Raw genomic sequence first — 9020 nt, 5'->3', positions numbered from 1 at the left:
CTTGCTGAGTCAATATTTTGTTCTGAGCCAATATGGCATTCAGAGTATCAACTTCAAGAACTCCCTTCTTCTGAGGCGTCCCATTACTCACAGGATTCCTCTCAGAAGTGTACATGAACTGGTTATTAGCAACCATGTCAATAGTTCTTGAGCTTCTGCAGGCGTTTTCTTTAGGTGAATGGATCCACCTGTAGAAGTATCCAATGACATCTTTGATAGCTCAGATAAACCATCATAGAATATATCCAGGATGGTCCATTCTGAAAGCATGTCAGAAGGACACTTTTTGGTCAGCTGTTTGTATCTTTCCCAAGCTTCATAGAGGGATTCACCTTCTTTTTGTCTAAAGGTTTGAACATCAGCTCTAAGCTTGCTCAGCTTTTGAGGAGGAAAGAACTTGGCTAAGAAAGCTGTGACCAGCTTATCCCAAGAGTTCAGGCTGTCTTTGGGTTGAGAGTCCAACCATATTCTAGCTCTGTCTCTTACAGCAAAAGGGAAAAGCATGAGCCTGTAGACTTCAGGATCTACTCTATTAGTCTTAACAGTATCACAGATCTGCAAGAATTCAGTTAAGAACTGAAAAGGATCTTCAGATGGAAGTCCATGAAACTTGCAGTACTGCTGCATCAGAGAAACTAGCTGAGGTTTCAGCTCAAAATTATTTGCTCCAATAGCAGGAATGGAGATGCTTCTTCCATGTAAATTGGAATTTGGTGCAGTAAAGTCACCAAGCATCCTCCTTGCATTATTGTTGTTGGGTTCGGCTGCCATCTCCTTTACTTGTTCGAAATTTTCAATAAGGTTGTCTCTGGATTGTTGTAATTTAGCTTTTCTTAGTTTTCTCTTCAGAGTCCTTTCAGGTTCTGGATCAGCTTCAACAAGAATGCCTTTTTCTTTGTCCCTGCTCATAAGAAAGAGAAGAGAAAAAGAAAAGAAGAGGAATCCTCTATGTCACTGTAAAGAGGTTCCTTATTGTTAGTAGAAGAAGAAAAGAAGAAAAAATTCGAACACAGATAGAAGAGGGGGTTCGAATTTGGTGAGTGATGTGAGGAAGAGATGTTAGTAGATGAATAATTAAATAGAATAAGATGAGAGAGGGAAAGGATTTTCGAAAATAATTTTTGAAAAAGGGTTAGTAATTTTCGAAAAATAATTTTGAAAAGGGTTAGTAGTTTTTCGAAAATTCAAATAAAAAATAAAATAATTAGTTTAATTAAAAAGAAATTTTGAAAAAGAGGGAGATATTTTTGAAAATTAGAGAGAGAGAGAGAGTTAGTTAGGTGGTTTTGAAAAAGATAAGAAACAAACAAAAAGTTAGTTAGTTAGTTGAAACAAATTTGAAAGGATAAGAAGTTAGGAAGTTAGAAAAGATATTTTGAAATCAAATTTTTGAAAAAGGTAAAATAAGAAGGTATTTTTGAAAACATATGATTGAAATTAGTTTTTTTTTTTAAAAAAGATTTGATTTTTAAAATCACAATTAATGACTTGATTCACAAGAAATCACAAGATATGATTCTAGAACTTAAAGTTTGAATCTTTCTTAACAAGTAAGTAACAAACTTGAAATTTTTGAATCAAAACATTAATTGATGATGTTATTTTCGAAAATTATGATATAAAATTAAGAAAAAGATTTTTGAAAAATATTTTTATAATTTTCAAAAATAACTAAGAAAAATGAAAAAGATTTGATTTTTGAAAAAGGTTTTGAAAAAGATAGGATTTTTAAATTGAAAATTTGATTTGACTCATAAAAACAACTAGATTTTAAAATTTTTTGAAAAAGTCAATCCAAATTTTCGAATTTTATGAGAGAAAAAAGGAAAGATATTTTTTTGATTTTTGAATTTTTAATGATGAGAGAGAAAAATATGAAAATTATGCAATGCATGAGAATTTTAGATCAAAACATGTGATGTATGCAAGAATGCTATTGGTGCAAGAAATTGTGATCTCCAGGCTCGAACAAATCCTGGTAATGGCTCCAAAGCTTGGTGCTCTTATCTTAATTCATAATTGTCACAACTTCGATACAACTAACCAGCAAGTGCACTAGGTCGTCCAAGTAATACCTTATGTGAGTAAGGGTCGAATCCCACGGAGATTGTTGGTATGAAGCAAGCTATAGTCACCTTGTAAATCTCAGTCAGGCAGATATAAAGTGATAATGTTGTTTTCGAATATTATATAGTAAAATAGGGATAGAGATACTTATGTAAATCATTGGTAGGAATTTCAGATAAACGAATGGAGATGCTTCTCGTTCCTCGGAACCTCTGCTTTCCTGCTATCTTCATCCAGTCAGTCTTACTCCTTTCCATGGCTGGCTTTATGCAAGGGCATCACCGTTGTCAGTGGCTACATCCCCTCCTCTCAGTGAAAGATATGCTCACATGCTCTGTCACAGCACGGCCAATCATCTGTCGGTTCTCGATCATGCTGGAATAGGATTCACCCTCCTTTTGCGTCTGTCACTAACGCCCAGCACTCGCGAGTTTGAAGCTCGTCACAGTCATTCAGTCATTGAATCCTACTCGGAATACCACAGACAAGGTTTAGACTTTCCGGATTCTCTTGAATTCTGCCATCATTCTAGCTTACGCCACGAAGATTCTGGTTAGGAGATCTAAGAGATATTCATTCTAGCTTATTTCATGTAGAACGGAAGTGTTTGTCAGGCACGTGTTCATAGGGGAGATGGTGATGAGCGTCACACATAATCATCACCTTCATCACGTTCTTGGGTGCGAATGGATATCTTAGAAGCGAAATAAGATGAATTGAATAGAAAACAGTAGTACTTTGCATTAATCTTTGAGGAACAGCAAAGCTCCACACCTTAATCTATGGAGTGTAGAAACTCTACCGTTAAAAATACATAAGTGAAGGTCCAGGCATGGCCGAGATGGCCAGCCCCCTATTGTGATCTAAGATAGCATACAACTGATCAAAGATAGTCAAAAAGACCAGTAAAAGGTCCTATTTATAATAAACTAGTCACTAGGGTTTACATGAGTGAGTAATTGATGCATAAATCCACTTCCTGGGCCCACTTGGTGTGTGTTTGGGCTGAGCTTTAAGTGTAGTACGTGTAGAGGCCATTTGTGGAGTTGAACGCCAGTTTCTGTGCCATTTTGGGCGTTCAGCTCTGGTTTTGGATCCTTTTCTGGCGCTGGACGCCAGATTTGGGCAAAAGGCTGGCGTTGAACGCCAGTTTACGTCGTCTATTCTTGGCCAAAGTATGGACTATTATATATTGCTGGAAAGCCCTGGATGTCTACTTTCCAACGCAATTGGAAGCGCGCCATTTCGAGTTTTGTAGCTCCAGAAAATCCACTTTGAGTGCAGGGAGGTCAGAATCCAACAGCATCAGCAGTCCTTTTTCAACCTCTGAATCTGATTTCTGCTCAAGTCCCTCAATTTCAGCCAGAAAATACCTGAAATCACAGAAAAACACACAATCTCATAGTAAAGTCCAGAAATGTGAATTTAACATAAAAACTAATGAAAACGTCCCTAAAAGTAACTAGATCCTACTAAAAACATACTAAAAACAATGCCAAAAAGCGTATAAATTATCCGCTCATCACAACACCAAACTTAAATTGTTGCTTGTCCCCAAGCAACTGAAAATCAAATAGGATAAAAAGAAGAGAATATACTACAAATTCCAAACTATCAATGAAACAGAGCTTCAATCATATGAGCGGGACTTATAGCTTTTTGCCTCTTGAATAGTTTTGGCATCTCACTTTATCCATTGAGGTTCAGAATGATTGGCATCTATAGGAACTTCAGATTTCGAATAGTGTTATTGACTCTCCTAGTTCAGTATGATGATTCTTGAACACAGCTTCTTTATGAGTCTTGGCCGTGGCCCTAAGCACTTTGTTTTCCAGTATTACCACTGGATACATAAATGCCACAGACACATAATTGGGTGAACCTTTTCAGATTGTGACTTAGCTTTGCTAAAGTCCCCAATTAGAGGTGTCCAGGGTTCTTAAGCACACTCTTTGTTTTTTTGCTTTGGACCTTGACTTTAACCGCTCAGTCTCAAGTTTTCACTTGACACCTACACGCCACAAGCACATGGTTAGGGACAGCTTGGTTTAGCCGCTTAGACCAGGATTTTATTCCTTTAGGCCCTCCTATCCACTGATGCTCAAAGCCTTGGGATCCTTTTTATTTGCCCTTGCCTTTTGGTTTTAAGGGTTATTGGCTTTTTCTGCTTGCTTTTTCTTTTTCTTTCTAATTTTTTTTTTCGCCTATATTTTTTTCTTTTTTTTTTTTCTGCAAGCTTTGTTCTTTGCTGCTTTTTCTTGCTTCAAGAATCATTTTTATGATTTTTCAGATTATCAAATAACATGTCTCCTAGTCATCATTCTTTCAAGAGCCAACATATTTAACATTCTTAAACAACAATTTCAAAAGACATATGCACTGTTCAAGCATACATTCAGAAAACAAGAAGCATTGTCACCACATCAATATAATTAAGCTAAGTTCAAGGATAAATTTGAAACTCATGTACTTCTTGTTCTTTTGAATTAAAACATTTTTCATTTAAGAGAGGTGATGGATTCATAGGACATTCATAACTTTAAGACAAAGTTACTAACTACTAATGATCATGTAATGAAGACACAAACATAGATAAGCACATAACATAGAAAACGAAAAACAGAAGAAATAAGAACAAGGAATGAATCCACCTTAGTGATGGTGGCGTTTCCTTCTTGAGGAACCAATGATGTCCTTGAGCTCTTCTATGTCTCTTCCTTGTCTTTGTTGCTCCTCCCTCATTGCTTTTTGATCTTCTCTTATTTCATGAAGCATGATGGAGTGCTTTTAATGTTCCACCCTTAGTTGCTTCCAATAATTGTGTGGAAGAAAATGTCTCCCCTGAGGTATCTCAGGGATCTCTTGATTTGCAGTCAAATATTCTACCACTGAGCTATAGACCCTTGATGGAAGCTTTTGTCTTCCCTTTCCTCTTTCTAGAGGTTTCTCTGGCCTTAGGTGCCATCAATGGTTATGGAAAAAACAAAAAAGCTATGCTTTTTACCACACCAAACTTAGAATGTTGCTCACCCTCGAGCAAAAGAAGAAGGAATAGAAGAAGAATATGATATGGAGGAGATGGAGGGATGTGTGTATGGATGTGAGTGGTGGATGGAAAACAGAAGGGATGGTCATGAATGGAGAGATAGAGGGTGAGGTGGGTGGGGATTCTGTGAGATTCACAGATCCTGAGATGATCCTGTGGGTCCACAGATCCTGAGATGATCCTATGGGGTCCACAGATCTTGAGGTGTCAAGGCATTTACATCCCTGCACCAATTTAGGCATGCAAAATGCCCTTGCACACAACTCTGGGCGTTCAGCGCCAGGTTGGTGCCCATTTTGGGCGTTCAACGCCCATTTACTAGCCATTTCTGGCGTTGAACGCCAGAACCATGCTTGTTCTGGTGTTCAGCGCCCATAAGATGCCCATTTTGGGCGTTCAGCGCCAGAACCATGCTCTGTTCTGGCGCTGAACGCCAGACAGATGCTCCTCCAGGGTGTGATTTTTCTTCTGCTGTTTTTGATTCCGTTTTCAATTTTTCTATTTATTTTGTGACTCCACATGATCATGAACCTACAAAGACATATAACTAAGAAAAATATAGTTAGATAAATAAAAATTGGGTTGCCTCCCAACAAGCGCTACTTTAATGTCAATAGCTTGACAGTGGGCTCTCATGGAGCCTCACAGATGTGCAGAGCTTTGTTGAGACTCTCCAACACCAAACTTAGAGTTTGGATATGGGAGTTCAACACCAAACTTAGAGTTTGGTTGTGGCCTCCCAACACCAAACTTAGAGTTTGACTGTGGGGGCTCTGGTTGACTATGCTTTGAGAGAAGCTTTTTTTGCTTCCTCTCCATGGTTGCAGAGGGAGATTCCTGAGTTTTAAACACAAGGGAGTCCTCATTCCATTGATGGACTATTTCACCTCTGTCAACATCAATCACAGCTCTTGCTGTGGCCAGGAAAAGTCTTCCTAGGATGATGGATTCATCCTCTTCCTTTCCAGTATCCAGGACTATGAAATCAGTAGGGATGTAAAGGCCTTCAACCTTTACTAACACGTCCTCTACTTGTCCATAAGCCTGTTTTCTTGAACTGTCTGCCATCTCTAATGAGATTTTAGCAGCTTGCACCCCATAGATTCCCAGTTTCTCTATTACAGAGAGGGGCATGAGGTTTATTCTGAACCAAGGTCACACAGAGCCTTAAAGATCATGGTGCCTATGGTGCAGGGTATTATGAACTTTCCAGGATCCTGTCTCTTCTGAGGCAATGTCAGTTGATCCAGATCACTTAGTTCATTGATAAACAAGGGAGGTTCAACTTCCCAAGTATCAATGCCAAATAATTTGGCATTCAGCTTCATGATTGCACCAAGAAACTTGGCAGTTTGCTCTTCAGTAACATCCTCATTCTCTTCAGAAGAGGAATACTCATCAGAGCTCATGAAGGGCATAAGGAGGTTCAATGGAATCTCTATGGTCTCTAGATGAGCCTCAGAGTCCTTTGATTCCTCAGAGGGAAGCTCCTTATTGATCACTGGACGTCCCAGGAGGTCTTCCTCCTTGGGATTCACGTCCTCTCCTTCCCTTACAGGTTCAGCCATGGTGCTTATGTCAATGGCCTTGCACTCTCCTTTTGGGTTCTCTTCTGTATTGCTTGGGAGAGTACTAGGAGGGATTTCAGTGATCCTTTTACTCAGCTGGCCCACTTGTGCCTCCAAATTTCTAATGGAAGATCTTGTTTCATTCATGAAACTTACAGTGGCCTTGGATAGATCAAAGACTAGATTTGCTAAATTAGAAGCATTTTGTTCAGAGTTCTCTGTCTGTTGCTGAGTGGATGATGGAAAAGGTTTATTATTGTTAAACCTGTTTCTTCCACCATTATTAAAGCCTTGTTGAGGCTTTTGATCCTTCCATGAGAAATTTGGATGATTTCTCCATGATGAGTTATAGGTGTTTCCATAAGGTTCACCTAAGTAATTCACCTCTGCTATTGCAGGGTTCTCAGGATCATAAACTTCTTCTTCATAAGAAGCCTCTTGAGTACTGTTGGATGCAGCTTGCATTCCATTCAGACTCTGAGAGATCATATTGACTTGCTGAGTCAATATTTTATTCTGAGCCAATATGGCATTCAGAGTGTCAACTTCAAGAACTCCCTTCTTCATAGGCGTCCCATTATTCACAGGATTCCTTTCAGAAGTGTACATGAACTGGTTATTAGCAACCATGTCAATGAGTTCTTGAGCTTCTGCAGGCATTTTCTTTAGGTGAATGGATCCACCTGCAGAAGTGTCCAGTGACATCTTTGATAGCTCAGATAAACCATCATAGAATATATCCAGGATGGTCCATTCTGAAAGCATGTCAGAAGGACACTTTTTGGTCAACTGTTTGTATCTTTCCCAAGCTTCATAGAGGGATTCACCTTCTTTCTGTCTGAAGGTTTGAACATCAGCTCTAAGCTTGCTCAGCTTTTGAGGAGGAAAGTACTTGGCTAAGAAAGCCGTGACCAGCTTATCCCAAGAGTTCAGGCTGTCTTTGGGTTGAGAATCCAACCATAATCTAGCTCTGTCTCTTACAGCAAAAGGGAAAAGCATGAGCCTGTAGACTTCAGGATCTACTCCATTAGTCTTAACAGTATCACATATCTGCAAGAATTCAGTTAAGAACTGAAAAGGATCTTCAGATGGAAGTCCATGAAACTTGCAGTTCTGCTGCATCAGAGAAACTAATTGAGGTTTCAGCTCAAAGTTGTTAGCTCCAATGGCAGGAATGGAGATGCTTCTTCCATGTAAATTGGAATTAGGTGCAGTAAAGTCACCAAGCATCCTCCTTTCATTATTATTATTTTCGGCTGCCATCTCCTCTTCCTGTTCAAAAATTTCTGAAAGGTTATCTCTGGATTGTTGTATTTTAGCTTCTCTTAATTTTCTCTTCAGAGTCCTTTCAGGTTCCGGATCTGCTTCAACAAGAATATTCTTGTCCTTGCTCCTGCTCATATGACAAAGAAGAAGGCACAGAAAAATAATAATAATAATAGAGATCCTTTATACCACAGTATAGGGATCCCTGTGTGAGTAGAAGAAGAGCGGGAGACAAAGAATGTAATATAATGGAAGAAACACATCTGTGAGGATGGCAGAGATGTGAGATGAGATGTTAGGATATGAATGAATAAATAGAATAAGATAGGGGAGGAATAATTTTTGAAAATTATTTTGAAAAAGAGTTAGTGATTTTTGAAAATGGTTTTTTTGAAAATTGTTAGTATTTTTTTCAAAATTTTTTTTTTAAAATTAAAAATAAAAATAAGAATAATTAGTTAATTAAAAAGAAATTTTTGAAAAAGAGGGAAGATATTTTCGAAAATTAGAGAGAGAGAGTTAGTTAGGTAGTTTTGAAAAAGATAAGAAACAAACAAAAAGTTAGTTAGTTAGTTGAAACAAATTTTGAAAAGATAAGAAGTTAGGAAGTTAGAAAAGATATTTTGAAATCAAATTTTTGAAAAAGATAAGATAGGAAGATATTTTTGAAAAGATATGATTGAAATTAGTTTTGAAAAAGATTTGATTTTTAAAATCTCAATTAATGACTTGATTCATAAGAAATCACAAGATATGATTCTAGAACTCAAAGTTTGAATCTTTCTTAACAAGCAAGTAACAAACTTCAAATTTTTGAATCAAAACATTAATTGATTATGTTATTTTCGAAAATTTGGTTAAAAATAAGAAAAAGATTTTTGAAAAATATTTTTGAAATTTTCGAAAATAATCATGAATTTTGAAAAAGATTTGATTTTTGAAAAAGATTTTGAAAAAGATAAGATTTTAAAATTGAAAATTTGATTTGACTCATGAGAAACAACTTGATTTTAAAAACTTTTGAAAAAGTCAACTCAATTTTCGAATTTGATGAGAGAAAAAGGGAAAGATAT

The 9020-nt window shown here is 37.3% G+C and overlaps 2 non-coding genes across 2 annotated transcripts; both read left to right on the top strand.

Moving 5' to 3' along the window:
* The first annotated feature begins 264 nt into the window (after window positions 1-264).
* On the top strand, window positions 265-372 carry LOC148567075 (small nucleolar RNA R71). Its single transcript, XR_015882492.1, has one exon. It is a non-coding gene; the product is annotated as a small nucleolar RNA R71 (small nucleolar RNA).
* A 7068-nt stretch (window positions 373-7440) lies between these two features.
* LOC148567074 (small nucleolar RNA R71) lies at window positions 7441-7548 on the top strand. Its single transcript, XR_015881789.1, has one exon. It is a non-coding gene; the product is annotated as a small nucleolar RNA R71 (small nucleolar RNA).
* The last annotated feature ends 1472 nt before the right edge of the window (window positions 7549-9020 follow it).

This window comes from Arachis ipaensis, chromosome B4, assembly GCF_059453495.1.
Source record: "Arachis ipaensis isolate K30076 ecotype BB chromosome B4, ASM5945349v1, whole genome shotgun sequence".
Lineage (NCBI taxonomy): Eukaryota > Viridiplantae > Streptophyta > Magnoliopsida > Fabales > Fabaceae > Arachis > Arachis ipaensis.
Note: the sequence above shows the minus strand (reverse complement) of the source record. Positions and strands in the feature narration are given on the sequence as shown.